Here is a 20,272-nt window from a genome sequence, read left to right as displayed (position 1 = left end):
GGCAGGAAATCTTTGGCTAGGAGTGTAATGTACTTGCCTTAAAAGACAGTGCATCCTGAGGAATCTACATGAGTTTTCTTTCCACCTCCAGGGTTGAAAGGCTGGTGGGCATAGAGATAGTGGCTTTATGACATGTGGGCTGGCTCCAAACCTTTCTTGGGGGAGCCTGGTGTACCAGTTCTCCAGTTATGTGAAACCTTATTAATTTGTAAGGATGATAATTGGGACTGTAACTCAGCAGAAACTTGCCTATGTGTTATGCAAAGAAAGGACCAGAAATTAATGATATAAGCCAGAGAGCTGAGAGAATGTTCAAAAGAGCAAACATTTTAAGCTCTCTCAGCTCCTATAGAAACATTTATTTATGTGGAAACAGCTGACCTGCTAATTAGAAAACATCCTTGCCTATTCATTAAACCAATTATCCTGAGGAATTCTGGTAAGCAACACTTAGTCCAGTCTAATTATTGTGTGTCCTTGAAGGGAAAAAACTGTACTTTTAGAATAAAATGTTATAATGTAGGCATACGCATGGTTTACTCAGACATTTCCCATAATTGGAGTGAGATAGTAATGAGGGGTTATGCTCGTTTCTTTTAAAAAGAAGTTAACCACCTTCTCTTCATAGGGAGATTTGTGAATTATTAGATAATATTTTTTTAAGTGTTTTGCCCTTGTCGCCCAGGCTGGAGTGCAGTGGCGTAGTTTGGGCTCACTGCAACCTGCACCTCCTGGGTTTGAGCAATTCTCCTGCCTCAGCCTCCCAAGTAGCTGGGATTATAGGCACCCACCACAGTGCCCAGCTAATTTTTGTATTTTTAGTAAAGATGGGAGTTCCCCATGTTGGCCAGGCTGGTCTTGAACTCCTGACCTCAGGTGATCTGCCCGCCTTGGCCTCCCAAAGCGCTGGGATTACAGGCATGAGCCATTGCTCTTGGCCTAGATAATGTTATGTGTAGACCTGAGAAATCCTTGGAAATCATTATTGTTAAAAATGAGAAGTTTTTTTTAAGGTTATCTTTTTGGATTACCTTGAGTCTTAACTAAAAAAAATCTTTTTAGGGAATAAACATCATTATGACTTAAGACATTGATGAAGGTTTTTTTTTTTTCGTAAACTCCGACATCATGTTTAAATTTAAATAAAAATGAAGTGAATCAGTTTTCTTGCAGCCGCTTTACTGTGTATCTCCCATTTTATCCTGCAGAGCTTTTCCTAACAAGAACACTGGTTAAGCAATATAGTGAAAGAACACACAAGTTCTCCTCAGTGTTCTGCAGATAACAGCAATTGTGTGAACAAGCGAGCTGGCCTAAAATGAGGAGTCGGTGCTGTCAAGGAGAACTTGGGCCGGCTCTAGGCTGGTGTTTGGATGGGGGCATACCTTTGAGTTTTAGGAGCATGTGCCTCGGAGGCCACTGCCTGACTTTGAAAACTCCATCCAACCCTATGATCTGGGCATTCTCCCACTGGGTAAGCTTGGAAAGTTACTTCACACTGTGTGTGTCAATTTCCTTCTCTGTAAATGGAGGAAACAATGGCCTCCACCACAAGGAGCTACTGTGAGGATTAAATGAGTTCCGCCATGCAAAGGTGCTCTTTCATAGTAAGGGTTTCATTTACAGGTCCATTTGCTCACTCATTCATTCAGCCCCTATCTATTGTGCCCGGCCCTGCTATGGAAGCTGGGGGATCAGCCATCAGAGGAGATCTCTGTCCTGTTGGAGCCTATACTTCAGTGGAAAGAGATCATAAATAAGTAAATGAATCAACAAGTCCAGGTAGTAATAAATGTTGCAAAGACAATATATAGGAAATAGAGTGATTGGGTTATGAGGAGAGAGGTCAACATTAGCTATGGGGGGCAGGAGTGGTCTCTGAGAAGGTGACATTTGAGCTGAGACCTGAATGACGAGAGACCAATGAGAGCTCTTAAAAATAAAAGTTTTCCTTTGTTTTGGTGGCTCTTTCCATACTCTTATTTTAAACTCACTGAACATCAATATAAAAGTGTCCTTTGCACTTTTAGGAGGTCTTGACCCCCTCTCCCACCAGCACTCATCTGTGTTCAAACAAGTTGTTGCTAGTGGTGTTAGGGCTCATTTTCCCCAAGCTTCACCTTGGCAGTATCCAGATCTGTTCACCCCTGGGAATTTCTTCCTCCCCCCCAGCTGGATGCTTGCCCACCTTGTTCTGCCTCAGTTTCTGGAGGAGCCTGACTCTATTGTTGCCCCCCAAAAGAAAGTACAGGACTGGGTTGAGGCAGCTGCTCACACTCACCAGAGGCCTCCATATCTTGTGGGCCACACTGGCTGCCCTCGAGAGCTGGCAGTCTTGAGAAAGCAGAAAGGGGATGGTGAGGTAGAAGGAGCGAGTGACATGGAAGGGCACAAAACAGAGGGTGAAGAGGCCACACACCAGTAGGATGGTCCGGATGGACTTGGCTCGGGCTGCGTTGCCTGTCCTCATGTGGTTTTCCTCTGGCTTGGTCAGGCTCCTGACCATCAGTGAATAGCACACCAAAATGACCAAGGTGGGAAAGACAAAGCCAGACAATGTCAGAACTACGCCATAGGCAAAATACTGATCAAAATTCTCTGGGTTGGTCGTGTCATAGCAGGACCATCTGGCTATTGATGTAGCCCGTGTGGGAGAAGGCCAGTGTGGGCAGCAGCTGGAGGATCACCAGGGCCCAGGTGGCACCGGTGCCCAGCCAGGCATGCCTGCGGGTCCGGTAGGGCAGCGAACGCAGCGGGTGGCACACACCTAGGAAGCGGTGCACAGAGATGTAGGTCAGCAGCAGGATGCTGCCGTAAAGGTTGGCATAGAACAGAAAGCGCACCAGCTTGCAGAGCAGCTCCCCGAAGGGCCACCTGTCATCTAGTGAGTAGGTGATGATGAGGAAGGGCAATGTCAGCACATAAAGCAGGTCGGTCACCAAGAGGTTCACCAGATAGATGGTGACACAGCTCCAGTGCTTGGTTTGGCACCAGGAGAGCCACAAGACAGTGCCATTTAGTGGCAGCCCTAGGATAAAGATGATACTGTAGGTCAGGGAGAGGTAGACTTGCTTGTACTTCTCTGACAACTGGCAGAGACCTTGGTCCTGTGACGTGTTCGTGTCCAGCTTCTCCATGTCCCAGGAGGCTCCTTTCAGGGGCAGAGCTCCACAACAGCTCCCACTTCTGCTTCCCCTGGAAGGAAACAAAATGGACAGCATAGCATCATGACCTCAGCCTGGCATTCAACTTTGTCTCCCAAAGTCTAGTCAGAGACCTTGTTTGAAAGAGACCAACCCTGGGAAAATAGAGTTTTTTTTGGTTTTTTTTTTGAGACGGAGTCTCGCTCTGTCACCCAGGCTGGAGTGCAGTGGCCAGATCTCAGCTCACTGCAAGCTCCGCCTCCCGGGTTCACGCCATTCTCCTGCCTCAGCCTCCCGAGTAGCTGGGACTACAGGTGCCCACCACCTCGCCCGGCTAGTTTTTTGTATTTTTTGGTAGAGATGGGGTTTCACTGTGTTAGCCAGGATGGTCTCGATTTCCTGACCTCGTGATCCACCCGTCCTCGGCCTCCCAAAGTGCTGGGATTACAGGCTTGAGCCACGGAAAATAGAGTATTAAACGAGGGCCAATCTTCCAAAGCTGGGCTTCCAGACTTACCAGGTCCAAAGAACTGGCCTTACATTGACTTGTACGCTGTCTACTCTAGGCTGGGTTGTGATAGAAATGGTGGTGGGATGACACTGTCATTTAAACAGGGTACTCAGAATCTCCAGCTCTGTGGCTCCTCCTCCTGCTAGAATCCTTTGCATAGAGTCAGGAAATCTCCAAGGGGAGGTATTCTAGCCAGAGAAGGAGATATATTCCCAGGGGCTGAAACTGCCTACAATTTGATCCTAACCACACAGACCATAGTAGAGTAGAAAGTGACCCTTGGGGATTAGAGAGGATTAGATAAAGTGCAGGTTTTGCCTACAGGCTCTGCTGGAGGATTTTGATTTGTATCTCTTTCAGGATTTCTTAACTGAGTATTTGAATACTGGGGCTGATTTGCTTATTAACCACCTTAGCATCCGAGCATCCAAGAAAACAAATCTGAGCCATGAAGCCAGGTGCAGCTTCTTCCTTAGTCCTTCCTTGCTGTCAAAGTAGATGCAATAGGTGGGCCTAAGTAGCTAAGGAAGCCATGTGTGGAGCGTGAAGGGGAGCCAGTGTGTGGGCCAGCCAATCAGCATGGAGCCCACAGGAACTGAAAGATGTTTAACTCTGGGGCTTCATATTAGAGGCTTAATATTTAGAAAGACAGGTTAAAATAACGGAAGAGAGAAAAGCATAAGTTAGGTAATTTGGGGATAAGTTGAGTGTTGCCTGCAAACTTTGATATAGAGAGAACCAAAGAAACAGACACTTCATTCACTCTGTCAATCAACAAACGTTTATTGAGCATTTGTTGAGTCAGGCATTGGGGATACGACCATGAGTAAGACACAGCTCTTGCTTTCCAGGAACTCACAGTCTGGTGGGGGAAGACATAAATGGATACAGCTGATTGTAATATGATGTAAAAAAATGGTCAACAGTGTGTGTGAAAATCAGCAGGATACAGCGAATTCTCCTCTGAGGGAATTGAGGGCAGTCTGCTTAGAATAGGCAGCATTTGAACTGCTTGGGAGAAGAAACATGAGCTTGTTAGCAGAGATGGGTGAGAGGCATTGGGTAGGGGGAACTGCACACCCAAGGGAATGGAAGCTGAAAGGGCACAGTGTGTCCAGGGAGGGCAGGAGAATCGGCTGCTGGAAGGAGGATGTCTTAGCAGGACAGTGATGGGATATGGCTACTGTGATGGTCAGTTTCAGGTACCAGCTTGACTGGGTTAAGGGATATCCAGGGAGCTGGTAAAGCATTATTTCTGGGTATGCCTTTGAAGGTGTTTCTGACAGAGATTAGCGTGTGAGTCAGTGGACTGAGGAAGATCTACCCTCACCCAGTGTGAGCGGGCCCCATCCAATCAGGTTGAGGGCCTGGACAGAAGAAAAAATGGCAGAGGAAAAGCGTATTCACTGTTTGTACTGGAGCTGGGACACTCTTCTCCTGCCCTTGGACGTCAGAACTCCAGGTTCGCTGGCATTTGGACTCTGGGACTTGCCCCGTCTGCCATCTGGGTTCTCAGGCCTTCAGCTTCAGACAGTTACACCATTGGCTTCCCCGATTCTGAGGCCTTTTGACTTAGAATGTGCCACACCACTGGCATCCCTGCTTCCCCTGCTGGCAGACGGCATATTGTCGGACTTCTCGGCCCCATAACTGCTCAAGCCAGCTCCCATAGCAAATCCCCTCTCCTGTATCTGTATAGGAGATATAGATGGCAACATGGACCTGGGCCTGAAACAGAGGAAGTTACTGGTCAGACTAGTGCAGGGCTGTTGAAGTGCACGCAGGTGAGAGATGACCAGTATCCCAAGCAAGACCAATGCAGGGTGGATGCAAAGCAGGAGATGCTGCTGAGGCAGGAGTGATGGGCCTCATTGCATGTGAGACATGAGCCAGATGAGTTGAGGGTGTCTGAGCTCTACAGTGTTGAGGACTGTGTGGGTGGTGAGTGTCTGAGGTGAGCACGAGGCTGAGGATGGGCGTTCTGAGGTTGGTGGCGGAGGACGGTGGCTGTCCATGCCTCAGCCTGCTGAGGGGCTCACCACCCTGCTCCCTGGCTTTAAAATCTGGAGAGCAAAGCTTTTAAAAAGGCCGTTTTCATTCATTTTGTACCATATGATTTGTTCATGCTGGGGGGCTGGAAAATGCTTAGTCATTTCTAGTGAAGTTGCCTTCCCATCTCAGTGTCAGCTCTTGGAGGGAAGCCGAGGAGGGAATCCACCATTACTTAGCACTGACTTGGGTCTGGCAGTCCACCCACGTGATCTTACTTAATCCACAGAACAACCTTGTGAGCAAAACATTATTACCTCTGTTTCATGATGAGGAAGTTGAGAGTCAGAGAACCCTCTAGGGCCCATTAAGACCCTTAGTGTAGTAGGCAGTACTCTGATCTGGCCCCTGGGCTAATGCCCTTCAAAGGACTGTTTTGGTATAGTGAGAAGTGCTCAAATTCCACCTCTGCCAGGGGCGAGTATGCCTTCTCAAGCACTCACCGTATCTCTGAGCCACGATTTCCTCAGCTCTTGTAAAATGAGACAATCCCTTTCTGGGGAGACTGCTGTGAGAATTACCTAGAAGAGAGGCAAATGCCCCACAGGGCAGCCACAAGGGAGAGAACCAACACATTTTCTCTTCCCATCTCTTCCCGCTCCCTCTTTTAGAGACAGTGGTACCCTGGAGACCTGAGCTCTTTGGTTTACGTGGCTGGGTGAGAGGCCAGGTGTGGCTTTGCTACCCCAGGATGGACAGGGTCACTTTATTCCTGTCTGTTACTGTCTGTGAACCCAATTTTGTCTACCACCAATTTATATGTTGAAGCCCTAACCCCAGAGTGACCGAATTTGGAGTAAGAAAGTAATTACAGTTAAATGAGGTCATAAGGATGGGGCCTAGTCTGATATGATTAGTGTTCTTATTAAGAGGGACACTGGCTGGGCACAGTGGCTCACGTCTCTAATCCCAGCACTTTGGGAGGCAGAGGTGGGAGGATCATTTCAGGTCAGGAATTTGAGACCAGCCTGGCCAACATGATGAAACCCCATCGCTACTAGAAATACAAAAATTAGCTGGGCATGGCCGTGTGCGCCTGTAATCCCAGCTACTCAGGAGGCTGAGGCAGGAGAATTGCTTGAACCCTTGAGGTGGAGGTTGCAGTGAGCCAGGATTGTGCTGCTGGACTCCAGCCTGGGTGACAGAGTGGGACTCCATCTCAGGAAAGAAAAAAAAAAAAAAAAAAAAAAGGACACCAAAAAGCTTGCTGTCTCTGCCATGTGAACACATGGATTTAAATCTGTGAATTGACTTTAGCATTTAATATTTTATCTCCATCTGGAGAATGTCTTGAACAAATGAAACCATTTGATGGAGTCTCATAAATGCCTTTAGACAGTAGAAGTTTGTTTTTACAAGTTTTTAAAAATAATAACTTGATTCATATGTATAATTCTTAAATTGCAAAGATGAACTAGGGACTTATTTTCATCACAGCATAATTATTTGATTTTTTTAACAGATTCATATAAGGGGGGCGCCCTGGGTGCAATTAATTAGGTGGTGGATTAAAGTAGCAGGTGGTTTGTTTGGAATTAATTTTCTAATGTGTTTCAAATCCACTAGATAACTTGATGTTATTTGGCCACTTGACCACTAGGTGGCAATAAAGACCAACAGGCTACAATCCCTCCCCCTACCCATTGCCCCGCTTCAACCCCAAAAATGGAAGCCAGAATTAGGGTTGGGCTTTTAAAAGTCCAGGTATAGCAACTGTGAAAGAGATATAATTCATTGAAGACATGTAAAAAAATCCCACCGATGGAAGAATCTCCTATTGGTCTGTTGTCTGCTGTTACTATGTTAGGTTCACACAAAGAAATGGAATGTAGCCAGCTGAAAGCTGCCTGTTGGGATGACTCTTTAGACCATCCCGTGAGATAGGCATGGCAGGCACTGTTCCCCCACTTTACAGCTGAGGAAACTGAGGTTCAGAGAGGTTAAGTAGAAGTCATGTCTATGGTGATTTGGGGAAAGCCTGGACTTTTTACAAAGCAGAGATTCAACAAGTTTCCAGATGCCTAGGGAATGTTTTCTTACCTACTTGTCCCTCCAGTGCCTGTCATCACCACCTGGAAGAAGAAAGATGTGGAAATAAAATAGCAAGTCATCTCTGGAGTCACTAGATACAGCACCTCTGTCATAGATGACAGAACCCTAGCTCAAAATGCGTGATCTGGAGATAATAATAGAAAGATAACAATGTATAGCATTAAAATAAGAACTATCAAAAGTGAGACCCCTCTCCCATCCAAGTACTAACCAGGCCCAACCCTGCTTGACTTCTGATCAGATCAGATGCATTTAAGGTGGTATGGCTGTAGACACATAGCACCCCTATACCCAGTTTAACATATACCTTGAGTCTGATCATAAATGGCCCTGACATTAGCTTTTTAATGATTTTGTATTATATTTTTACAATGTAGGCTTACACCTTCTCTGTACCGGGGCCCCTCTTCCATCTTTGAATTGTCCTGAAATCTAGGAATCTAAGGGCTTTTATTTTTTCACAATGAAAGCAAATCGGGCTCTTTAAATAATTTAGAAGACTTTCTAGAGACAGTGAGTACTTAATTTCAATAATCTGTACAACAGCTTGCACAGTTTTGTTTTCTATTTACAAGGATCTGACACAATTGGCATCTTCAACTTTGTGTAAACAGGGGGAGTGATTGGGAAACTTGTCACAGCAGAGAAGCTGGCTGCTCTGAAATCAATGTTACTCTGTCTGGAAAAATAATTGCTACCTTTCTCTTTTTAATCCATTTGTACATTTGTGTGATACCCCAAATTGACTCTGAAATCAGAATTTTTAACCTCAATTAATGATGTGGTAAAAATAGCTGTAGCTACATTGTCCTGTAGCTGTGAAAGCCCATCACTGCCTCTAGGCTCAGGACCCTCAAAGGGGATCTTGAAAAAATCTTTTTTCTTTCACTTTCATTTAGCATCAAAGATCTTTAAATGCATCATGACTGAGTCTTTCCTGTGTGCTGTGTATGAAGAAATGCAGAAAGCTGGTTTGGTTTGGGGCAAGAAAAGATATCAGTCACAGAGCCTGGGGCTCCAGGAGTCGTGGCAAAGTTGCCTAAGGCATCTGCAGAGGAGGGGCTGTATCCCAGAACCCCTCCTTTGATCTGGTCTTACCCTCAGGCAGCAAGTTCCCCTGACAGCCTGCCTGGAAAATGCTACTTACAGTGCTAACACCCTGGTGTGCTGCCCACCATCAGAGCTTTCTTGTTGCTATAGGATTCTTGGGGTGGGAGGGTGGTGCTGGTGGGGGAAGAATCTACAGCAGCTCTGGACACTCAACATGTTGGGGAGGAGGGAGAATGAGGCTGGCTTAGCCTGAGTCACCCAGAAAGCAGAGCCAAGGCTGAATGGGCTACAGTTTTATTGGAGAGTGCAATCCCAGGGAGCAGGAGTGAAGGACAGGGGAACGACCTGTTGAAGGAGGGAGAACCAAATGCGAGGATTTGAAGATGTGTTATTGAGTTGGCCCACACCCAAGGCAACTGAGTGCCCAGTCCCAGGGGACTGTCCTCTGATAATCTGAAACCTGAATCTCCTGTGTCTCACGAATCGATTGTGCCTCATACCCTCAGGCACAGGAGAGGGAAGCATTTATGGGGCAGCTCCTGTCTCCTACTGGCCAGGCCAGTGCTCCCTGGATGAGCTTTAGGGCTGTTCTTCCTGCAGGGACTTTGAGAAAGACAGTTCTCCTCCAAAGGGGGCTGTAACAGTGGGTGCATGGCACGTCCTGTGAGAACAGAAGAGGATCAGAAAGACAAGACGCACTGAAAGAGATGATTTCCTTTGTCACGGAGCCCTATTTTACTTTTGCCCTTTAAAGGATTAACCACTCCTTCCCCACATACGCTTGGGTACCTCTTCATGGGAGAAGAAGGGTTTGTGCTGTATCTGGCCCTGGATACTTTCATGGGAAGTGATTTTTCCAGTTTCTTTTTACTATTCTTTTTTTTCTATTGAGTTGTCTATCTTTTGGTTATTGATTTCTAGGAGTTTTAAAAATATATTTTGGGTAAAAGTCTTTTCAGTTACACATTACAATAATTTATTTCCTACTCTGTGCCATACCTTTTCTCTGGCTTAATGGTATATACATATAATTTTTTTTGAGGAATAGAAGTTCTTAATTTTAATATAGTCCAAATTATTGATTTTTCTTTTATGGTCCTACTTTTTGTATCTAGTTTAAGAATATTTCTCTACCTTGGGGTCATAAAGATATTCTGTGTTACCATAGGAAAGCCTTTCCCCTTTTGATCAAATTGATTTGGCCCACTAAAGGGTTTAGTGTTTGTGTGTGTGTCTCACCAGCTGTGTGTGTGTGTGTAAGAAAAACAGAGAAACCTGCTCAAATTTGCATATTGAAAAAATATCACTCTGCTGTTTGAAGAGCAAGGAACACTGGGAGATGAATTAGGAGGCTATTGCTCTAGTCTGGAAGATAGATGAGGAATAGGTGGGTATGTAGGGGGTTAATGAATATGGCTTGGTGATGAATTAAATATGTGGGTGAGGGAAGGCTTAAGGACTACCCCTAGCGACTCTTCTGCTGCTGCCAACCAATGCCTTCACCTTTCTTCTGTCTATTATTTCATTGCTTTTTTCTAATCACTTCCTATTTCTTCCATGCCTCTCCTGACTGTACCTTCTCTCTGAGCATCCTTTGGCTTCTGCTCCTGTTACAAATTACTAACTCTGCAGGCAGAGCCAAAGAAATTCTCCCAAGACACTGATTGGCCCAGGTAGTCAGCATTATTTCTGTTTGGGTAGGACAGCACAGCCAGACCTCTCATAGGCAGTACGTCAGCACACATGTTAGCTTGCTGGGTGGCCCCTTCATTATGGCCAGGGGCTGGTGTCATGGGGCTCATGGAGTTAATGAGCAGTGCACACTTGATGGAGACGAACATTTAGGGTTACTCTCTCTTTAGGGTCTTTCAGAAACACAGTTCCCCTCAGAAAGGGGCTGTAACAGGTACGTGGCGTGTCCTATGAGTATGGAAGAGCAGCAGAAAGAGAAGACATACTCAAGAGGGCAAATTTTCTTTTTCACTTCATGTTTTAAAATGTCTAAATTATGAACTTGCTTTCTGAAACGCATACTTAGAAATTTCTCATGACTCTAAAACAAATGTGAATAGCAAATATAATATTTGAAGCTGGCCTCTAACACAGAGAGTTTCATTTATTAATAGTATGCCAGTCAGAGCCTTGGCTCTGAGATATTTTGTTCATGCATAAACCATACATTCAAATTGATAGTACTATTAATGATGGAATGCAGTTATGTATGTTCATGGTAAAAGAGCAAAGTGTGTATTTTTGAACCCGATTATATACAAAACAGATTAAAAACAGTAGTTTTAGAAAACAAATAAAACCCTTGATTTCCTGTTCAGTAAAACATGTCCATGGGGAGGTCTCTGAAAGCCTTACAGTGAAATATGAGGGGAAGGTGTGGAGTTGCAAGGGGTTTCATTTAAATACAAGGCTCATGTATTAATATTTTCATTGATTTATTTCCCTGCCAATATGTTCTGACATAAGTATGGTGATCTATAATGTATCGACCATAAAAGTCAACATTATTTTTAAAGCTGACTCAGGGAAATAAAACCTCATTGTTAGTGCTGATATATACGGTATGTTATCCCGTTGAAAAATTAACCCGTCTTGTCCTGCTCCCGACTGAACTAAATAAGAGGTAAGCACTTGGATGGCTCCTGACCTTTTGTGCATGTTTTGCTCTATGGCCAATGTCTGGTTTGCAACGGGATTGGCCCGTGATGTGAAGTAAAGGGCAGCACTCTTCAGAGAAGACTCTGCCAGGAATGACAGCTGATCAGCAGAACTCTTTGCATTTTAGAGGATCAAAAGGCCTGTGAAACTTTTCTGGACACATACCATGGAGCCCATAACCTGTATCGTTGGTGAACAGTGACAAGAGGAGAAGTGGCACCGAGGCCCCAGCTCAGAGGGGAGATGTGGTAAGCATCAGCCGTGGGTGCTCACAGAGAAGAGCCTGAGTCTGGGATGCTAAAGGCAAGGGCTGCGCACCCTGTCTTCTGCACAAACCAGCCGCAACAGTGATGTGGGCTTCAACAAAATAATCACTATGAAATGAATGAAAATCGAGCCAAGGAGAATTTAATTTAGCAACATAGGAAAGAATGCTAGTGAGACCTGGGAGGATCTGGATGACCTCTCCTCCTACTTGGTTTCAGGACAGTATACGTTTGGTGAAAATAGCAAAATACTGAGAATTTTTAAGCAAAAGGGACCCCCAGGTGCCAGGCAGGTGTAGTCACTTGACAGATGAAGAAACTGTTAAACCCAACAGGTTAAGTAAGTGATTTATCCATGGTCAAATAGCTGGTTAGTGGCTGAGCTGTGTTGAATCCAGATCTCTGGTTCTCTGTCTAGGGCTCTTTCTACTCCACATTATCACTTAGAGCCATGGCTGTACAGCCATGACTGTACACATACATGGAGGATGCACACAGGACCACTTGAATCTGGGTTCTAATCCACCCCTGCACTGCAACTGATCTTGTTAACGCTCCCCATGGCCTCCATGTTGTCGAATTCTGCGGAAACTTTCCTGACTCATCTAAACCTCTAATCAGTGGATGCCGCAGTTAAGCACTCCTTGAAGCAGTCTCTTCTCTTGCCTTTTCCATTAGTTAGGACATTCTTGCTGGTGAGAAAAACCCAGGCCAAAGACAGTCAGGCAAAATGATGATCCATCGGCTTGTATACTCAAACTGTCCTGGTGAGGGTGGCTGTAGGTATGGTCTGATGCCAGAGCTCCGATGGTCCTGCCAGGACTGCTTTTTGTCTATTTATTGGCTCCACTTTCTCCAGGTTGGTTCCATTCTCATACGTGCTCTACTCTCCCCTCATCGTGACAAGATGGCTGCCTTGGATTCTGCTCTCATTTAGTTACGTGCCAACCCAGCAAGAAAAATTATACCTCAGCCAGGAAGTCCTGAGATTAGTACAGATTGGGCCTATTGTCTTAAGCTCTGTGTTCATCCCTGAAGCAACCACCGTGGCCAGAGTGATGGAATACATTGATTGGCAAAGTCCTTAGTCAAATTCTTCATCCCTAGGACCTATGGGAGAATTAGTCTCACCCAAATCTCATGTATTTAGAGTGAGAGAAAGGCAATTCCCCTAAAGCATATTTGGGTTTCTGTTACCACAAGAAAGGGACTGAATACTGGGAAGTAAAAACAACAAATGCCCATAACTTCTCTGACATCACACTTTCCTATTATGCCTCCTACCTTACTCAGTCTTGCTCATGGTATCACCCTCCTCAACTGGCCTCTGATGTTGGAATTCCTCCGGGTTCGATTGCAAGCCTTCTTCCCTCCTGTGTCTATACTTGCCCCCAAGGCGATATCATCCAGTGCATTGTGAGAGGAAAAGATTTTTGTAGCCCAAGGCACTTTGAGTCAACCTTGGCTAAGGTTGTAATTGAAATTGTAGGCCATATAATTTAATGAGAAATAATATTTAGTGGGAAATCGTGAGAGGAAGAAAGACTGTTGACACAAGTGTATTTGAGAATGTGAAGCACTGAGCTACTCCTTATCCTTTGCTCTAAAGATAAGGAACACAGTTGAGGGATATTTATAAATAGTTGCCATAAACGAACAAAGAATAAAGTATATTAGCTAGATGGGCTAAAAGTCCTGTTAAGGTTAGATCTCTGTATACTTGCTCTTCTCATTGTGAAATTGAATTTCTGGCTGATTTATTTGCTGGAAAGGTAAAGAGATTTTCTGGAATATTTCCCTTCTTTCTTACAGAGGTTTATTGTAATCATCTGTGGAATATAATCTTTGACCATGAGGCTATGGTTACTGCAAAGTTTGTTTTACATATTTGTTGTGGGGAATTGCATTTATTCACTTTGTGTGTGTTATAAGACATTGTATATATTAGAGTATGTCTAGGATAGGAGATTGGATTCATGTACTTAGGCTGCTATGTGCCCGCCAGCACTGAGAATGACATCACTGATTTTATTCCTCAACTCCTTTTCCTTGTAAATTCATAAACCCAATTTCTAGTCAGAAACCATGAAGCCACTTTGTCTTGGTTTTCTCATTATAGGTTTATTTGAGAAAAAATAAGCTTGTGATCCTAGAAAAACAGTTTCTAAATAGTATAGGAAACTTCTTTTCTTCACACCATTTATGTCTTGACAAACCCCTAATTCATATCTATAGCTCTGTTCTGTGCTCTGAGCGCCAGACTCTTATATGAAGTTGCCTGCTTAGCACCACCTGGGTACTTTACAGATTTCATTGGCTTAATGTGGTCACAAGAGAACTCCTAATTTCCTCTATTTTTCCTCCCACCAAATTTGCCCCTCTACTCAACATTCTTCATCATTTCAGTAAATGGCACTCTTACGTATCCAGTCATTCAAGCAAAAATCCTAGAAATCATTCTCTATTTTTCTCTTTTTCCTTCTCTCACATCAGTCCATCACAAAGTCCTTTCAAATATCTGTTACACCATCCACTTCTGTTCACTCACTGCATCACCTTGGTCTTTGCCACTGTGCTCTCTTGCATGGCCCACTTCAATTGTACTCTTCACTGGCCACCATGCCCTCTTCTATCGTACTTCCTGCACAGCAGCAAGGTTCATAGAAATGAAGCACAAGTCAGATCATGTGCTCTTCTAAGCTTTCTATTGTTCTTTGGAATAAAATGCAAATGTCTTCCCATAAACTACAAGGTTCTGTGTCATCTTGTTCTTGCCACATTCCAACCTTGTCTTGTCTACTCTACTTTTCAGTTGTGGGGACACACCCACACCAGCTGCCTGCAGTATATGAGGTGAGGTATGAATTGGAAACGGAACACATGGACACACACACACAGACACACACACACAGACACACACACAAACCCCACCCTTATTGGTATAGTCAAGGCCCAGAAACTTCTGAGAAAAAGGATGGCCACAGAGGATGGGAGCAGATGCAGCATATTTTCATAGAGCTTTTTTCTCTTTGCTAATTCCTCATTGAGATGTCTGTGCTGAGCAAAATGGTCTTGCTGGTTCTAAGAAACAGCCAGATTTTTGCTGCACCCCAAGTCTTTTATATGTAAGACACACATCAAGACTTAGCTTAACATTCTGTGTACTGTCCTCTTACACTTACCTGATTTGAACCAAATTCAGCATCAGCCAAATGACATCCTTGTTGGAGGAGAGTCAATATTCAATTATGTAGGAAAAATATTTCTGCCTCTAGCTTTCCAGAATTTATTTTATTTTATTTTTATTAATTTTTAAAATTTTTAGTAGCTTTTGGGGGTACAAGTTGTTGTTGGTTACATGGATGAATTGTATAGTGGTGAAGTCTGAGATTTTAGTGACCCCATCACCTTAGTAGTGTACATTGTACCCAATATACAGTTTTTTATCCCTCCCCTCCCATCTCCCTTCTGAGTTTCCAAAGTCCCTTGTCATTCTGTATGCCTTTTTGTACCCATAGTTTAGCTCCCACTTATAAGTGACAGCATAGAGTACTTAGTTTTCCATTCCTGAGTTACTTAAAATAATGCCTCCAGCTCCTCCAAGTTGCTGCAAAAGATACTATTTCTTTCCTTTTTATGGCTTAATAGTATTCCATGGTGTATATATTCACATTTTCTTTATCCATTCATTGGTCGATGGGCACTTAGGTTGGTTCCATATCTTTGCAGTTATGAATTGTGCTGCAATAAATGCACATGTGCGGTATCTTTTTGATATATTTGCTTCTTTTCCTTTGGGTAGGTACCCAGTAGTGGGATTGCTGGATCGAAAGGTAAACTAACTTTTAGTTGTTTAGGAAATCTCCATACTGTTTTTCATGGAGGTTGTACTAATTTACACTCCCACTAGCAGCATGTAAGTGTTCCTTTTCACCACAACCATGCCCACATCTACTATTTTTTGGCTTTTTAATAATTTTTTGACTTTTTACCCTTCCAGGAGTAAAGTGGTTTTAATTTACATTTCCCTGATGAATAGTGATGTTTAACATTTTTTCATACATTTGTTGATCATTTGTATATCTATATCTTCTTTTGAGAAATATCCATTCATGTCCTTTGTCCACTTTTTTGGTGGGATTATTTATTTATTTCTTGCTGATTTGTTTGTGTTTCTTGTAGCTTCTGGATATTGGTCCTTTGTCGGATACAGTTTGCAAATATTTTCTCCCATTCTGTGGGTTGTCTGTTTACTCTCATGATTATTTCTTTTGCTGTACGGAAGCTTTTTCGTTTAATCAGGTCCCATTTACATATTTTTGTTTTTGTTGCATTTGCTTTTGGGGTCTTAGTTATGACTTCTTTGCCTAGGGCAATGTCCAGAAGAGTTTCTCCTATGTTATTTTCTAGAATTTTTATGGTTTCTGTTCTTAGATTTAAGCCTTTGATCCATCTTGACTTGATTTTTGTATAGGTGATAAATAGGGATCCAACTTTATTCTTCTATGTGTGGCTAGCCAGTTTTCCAAACACCATTTGTTAAATAGGCTATCCTTTCCCCAATTTATATTTCTGTATGCTCTGTTGAAGAAATATTTAGTTTACTTCCAGGTTCTCAATTATGTTCTATTGGTCTATGTGTCTACCTTTATGCCAGTACCATGCTGTTTTGGTGATTATAGCCTTCTAGTATAATTTGAAGTCTGATAATGTGATACATCCAGATTTATTTTTTTCCTTAGCACTGCCTTGGCTACTTGGGCTCCTTTTTGGTTTTGTATGAATTTAAGGATTTTTTTTTCTAATTCTGTGAAAAATGATATTGGTAGTTTAATAGGAATTGTATTAAATCTGTAGATTGGTTTGGGCAGTATGGTCATTTTTACAATATTGATTCTTCCAATCCATGAGCATGGAATGTATTTCCATTTGTTTGTGTCATCTATGATTTATTTCAGCAGTGTTTTGTAGGTTCTCCTTGTAGACATCTTTCACCTCCTAGGTTAAGTATATTCCTAGGTATTTTATTTTATTGTTTGCATATGTTGTAAAAGGGATTGGGTTCTTGATTTGATTCTTAGCTTGGTCATTGTTGGTGTATAGCAGTGATACTGATTTGTGTACATGGATTTTCTAACCTGAGACTTTACTGAATTTGTTTATCAAATCTAGGAGTCTTTTGGAGGAGACTTTAGGGTTTTCTAGGTATACAATCATACTATCAGTGAACAGTGTTAGTTTGACTTCCTCTTTATTTGGATGCGCTTTATTTCCTTCTCTTGCCTAATTGCTCTGACTAGGGCTTCCAGTACTATGTTGAATATAAATAGTGAAAGTGGGCATCCTTGTCTTGTTCCAGTTCTCAAGGGGAATTCTTTCAACTTTTCCCCATTCCATATGGTGTTGGCTGTGGGTTTGTCATATATGGCTTTTATTATTTTGAGGTAAGTCCCTTCTATGCCTAGTTTGTTGGGGGTTTTTATCATAAAGGAATGCTGGAGTTTAATGAATGTTTTATCTACATCTGTTGAGATGATCACATGGTTTTGGTTTTTAATTCTGTTTATGTGATGTATCACATCACATAATGTATACACATTGACTTTTGTATGTTCAATTATCCGTGCATCCCTGGGATGAAACTCACTTGATCATGGTGTATTATAATTTTGATATGCTGTTGGATTTGGTTAGCTAGTATTTTGTTGAGGGTTTTTGCATCTATATTCATCAGGGATATTGGTCTGTAGTTTTCTTTTCTGTTATGTCCTTTCCTGGTTTTGGTATCGGGATGATACTAGCTTCATAGAATGAATTAGGGAGAATTCCCTCTTTCTTAATCTTTTGGAATAGTTTTAGTAGGATTGGTACCGGTTCTTCTTTGAATGTTTGGTGGAATTCAACTATGAATCTATCTGGTCCTGCACTTTTTTTGTTGTTGGCAGTTTTTTATATATTATTATTACCAATTCAGTCCTACAAGTTGTTATTCATCTGTTCAGGGTTTCTATTTCTTCCTGATTTGTTCTAGGAGGGTTGTATGTTTTCAGGATTTATCCATTTCCTCTAGATTTTCTAGTTTGTGTGCATAAACCTATTCATGGTAGTCTGAAATGATCTTTTGTATTTCTGTGGCATCAATTATAATGTCTCCAGTTTTATTTCTGATTGATTTTATTTGAATCTTCTCTCTTCTTTTATTGGTTTATCTAGCTAATGGCCTATCAATTTTGTTTATTCTTTCAAAAAATCAACTTTTTGTTTCATTGATCTTTTGTATTTTTCTTGTTTCAAGTTCATTTATTTCTGCATTTCTTGTAGGGCTGATCTGGTAGTGACAAATTCCCTCAGCATTTGTTTGTTTGAAAATGCCTTTATTTCTCCTTCATCTATGAAACTTATTTTTGCTGGATGCAAAATTTGTGGCTGACAGTTATTCTGTTTAAGGAGGCTAAAGATGGGATCTCAGTCCCTTCGGGCTTGTAAGATTTCTGCTAAGAAGTTTGCTGTTATTCTAATAGGTTTTTCTTTATAGGTTACCTGATTATTTTGGCTCACTGCTCTTAGAATTCTTTTCTTCATGGTACTTTAGATAGCTTGATGATTATATGCCTTTGTGATGTCCTTTTTGAAATTTATCTCCCCGTTCTTTGGGCTTCTTGTATTTGGATATCTGAATTTCTATCTAGCAAGGTCAGAAAAGATTTTTTCAATTATTCTTTCAAATAAGTTTTCAAAACTTTTTGCTTTCTCTTCTCCCTCAGGAGCACCAGTCATTCTTAGGTCTGGTCTTTTTACAAAGTCCCATATTTCTTGGAGACTTCATTCGTGTCTTTTTTCTTTATTTTCATCTGATTGGGTTAATTTGAAGGCCTTGTCTTCGAGCTCTGACTTTCTTTCCTCTCCTTGTTCTAGTCTATTTTTAACTCTTTCCACTGCATTTTGTAATTCCCTAAATATGTCTTTCATTTCCAGAAGTTCTGATTGATTTATCTGTAAAATGTCTGTCCTTTTAGAAAATTTTTCATTCATATCTTGAATTGTTTTAAAAATTTCTTTAGGTTGGTTTTCACCTTTCTCTGATATCTCCTTGAGTAGCTTAATAATTAACCTTTTGATTCTTCATCTGATATTTCAAAGACTTCATCTTGTTTTGAATCCATTGCTGGAGAGCTGGTGTGATCTTCTGTGGGTGTTATAGAGCCCTGTTTTGTCATCATAACAGAATCATTTTTCTAGTTCCTTCTCATGTGGGTAGACTATTTCTTTTAATTATTATGAATTTATTTTTGATTTTACTTTTTAAAAAAATTTCTTTTTTTCCCTCTTAAGGATGCAACTTTAATATTTATAGTTTATTGTAGCCTAATTTGGCTCTTGGTGCTTTCATGGGTGAAGACTTTGTATGCATTCCTTGATTATAGATATTCGATGGCTTTCTCAGATGCTGGTTGTAGTAGCATTGTGCTCGGTGTGTGAGTAAGCTCATGGTCTCCTATAGGGTTGGAATAGCAGAGATCTCTTGAAGCTTATCTTATCCCTCCATGGTGGGCACGTATTTATGTTTTTTCCCCAGTATTTTATTTACTGTTTTTATTTACTGGGTTGAATAGTTCAGGCTTCAGGCCAGTAAGGGAGGTGTTCCTGGGTAGAAACCTGTTGTGGCTAAAGTAGGTGAGTGAATGCAATACTCAGTGGTGGGCAGAGGTCCTAGCCTTGACACAGGTGACTGGGGGAGCTCTTAGTGAAATACACTGAGGTCTTATCATGGGGAAGGGTGGGAACTACCTCAGATCCTCTGCCAGTCCAGGAGGAAAGCAGTCTGCCTTTCAGACACACTCCCGTCCCAGTGTTAATGCTATTCAGAGCAAACAGATACCTCTTTTCATTTGTGGTAATGTTGATGTTCCAAGTAGAGAGAAGTTGTGACTCTAACTGTCATGCAAGCTCCACCTGTGGAACACCCTGAAGTATTCCAGAAAGGCTGTCTATAGCCGCACCCACACCAAACTCCCATGGGAGAAGCCCTAGCTGTGTCTGCAGTGGTGGATAAGGGGAAAGAGGTCCCCTTCTCCAAGACCCTTCATGAGCACCAGGGTTGCCTGACTGTTGGGGTAGAGCTGTAGACTTCTGAGCCCAGAACCCAGCACTGCAACTGTGCCTCTGATGAAAGAAACTTCCCAGTAGCAGACAGATCTGAGACTCAAGGCCTGCTGTACAGATTCTTTTGTCCCATGGGGTGTTCACTTGTTGTGGCACACTCCCTCTTCCCCTAGGAGTAGGAGTCCCTGAGAGTCACATTACTGTTAATGCTGCTGCTCCTCTGAGTCTAGCCGCCCAGTGGGGCTGCCTCACTCTAGGCTGGTGCTGAGGAATGTCTGCAAGGGATCTTGTGATGTGACCTGCCTCAAGTCTCCCAGTAGTGGGTACCAGCACCAGGTCTGATGGGGGTGGCAGAGGGGTGACATAGACTCTGTGAGAGTCCTTGGTTATTAATAGCCTCAGTGCATTGGTTTTCTCAAGTGCCAGTT

The 20,272-nt window shown here is 42.6% G+C and overlaps 1 pseudogene; it reads right to left on the bottom strand.

The window, feature by feature from the left end:
* Positions 1-2,100: 2,100 nt before the first annotated feature.
* LOC104665855 lies at positions 2,101-3,221 on the bottom strand (annotated as a pseudogene).
* Between the last annotated feature and the right edge of the window lie 17,051 nt (positions 3,222-20,272).

The sequence above is a fragment of the Rhinopithecus roxellana genome, chromosome 1 (genome assembly GCF_007565055.1).
Source record: "Rhinopithecus roxellana isolate Shanxi Qingling chromosome 1, ASM756505v1, whole genome shotgun sequence".
Classification (NCBI taxonomy): Eukaryota; Metazoa; Chordata; class Mammalia; order Primates; family Cercopithecidae; genus Rhinopithecus; species Rhinopithecus roxellana.
This window is presented reverse-complemented; position numbering and strand designations above follow the sequence as displayed.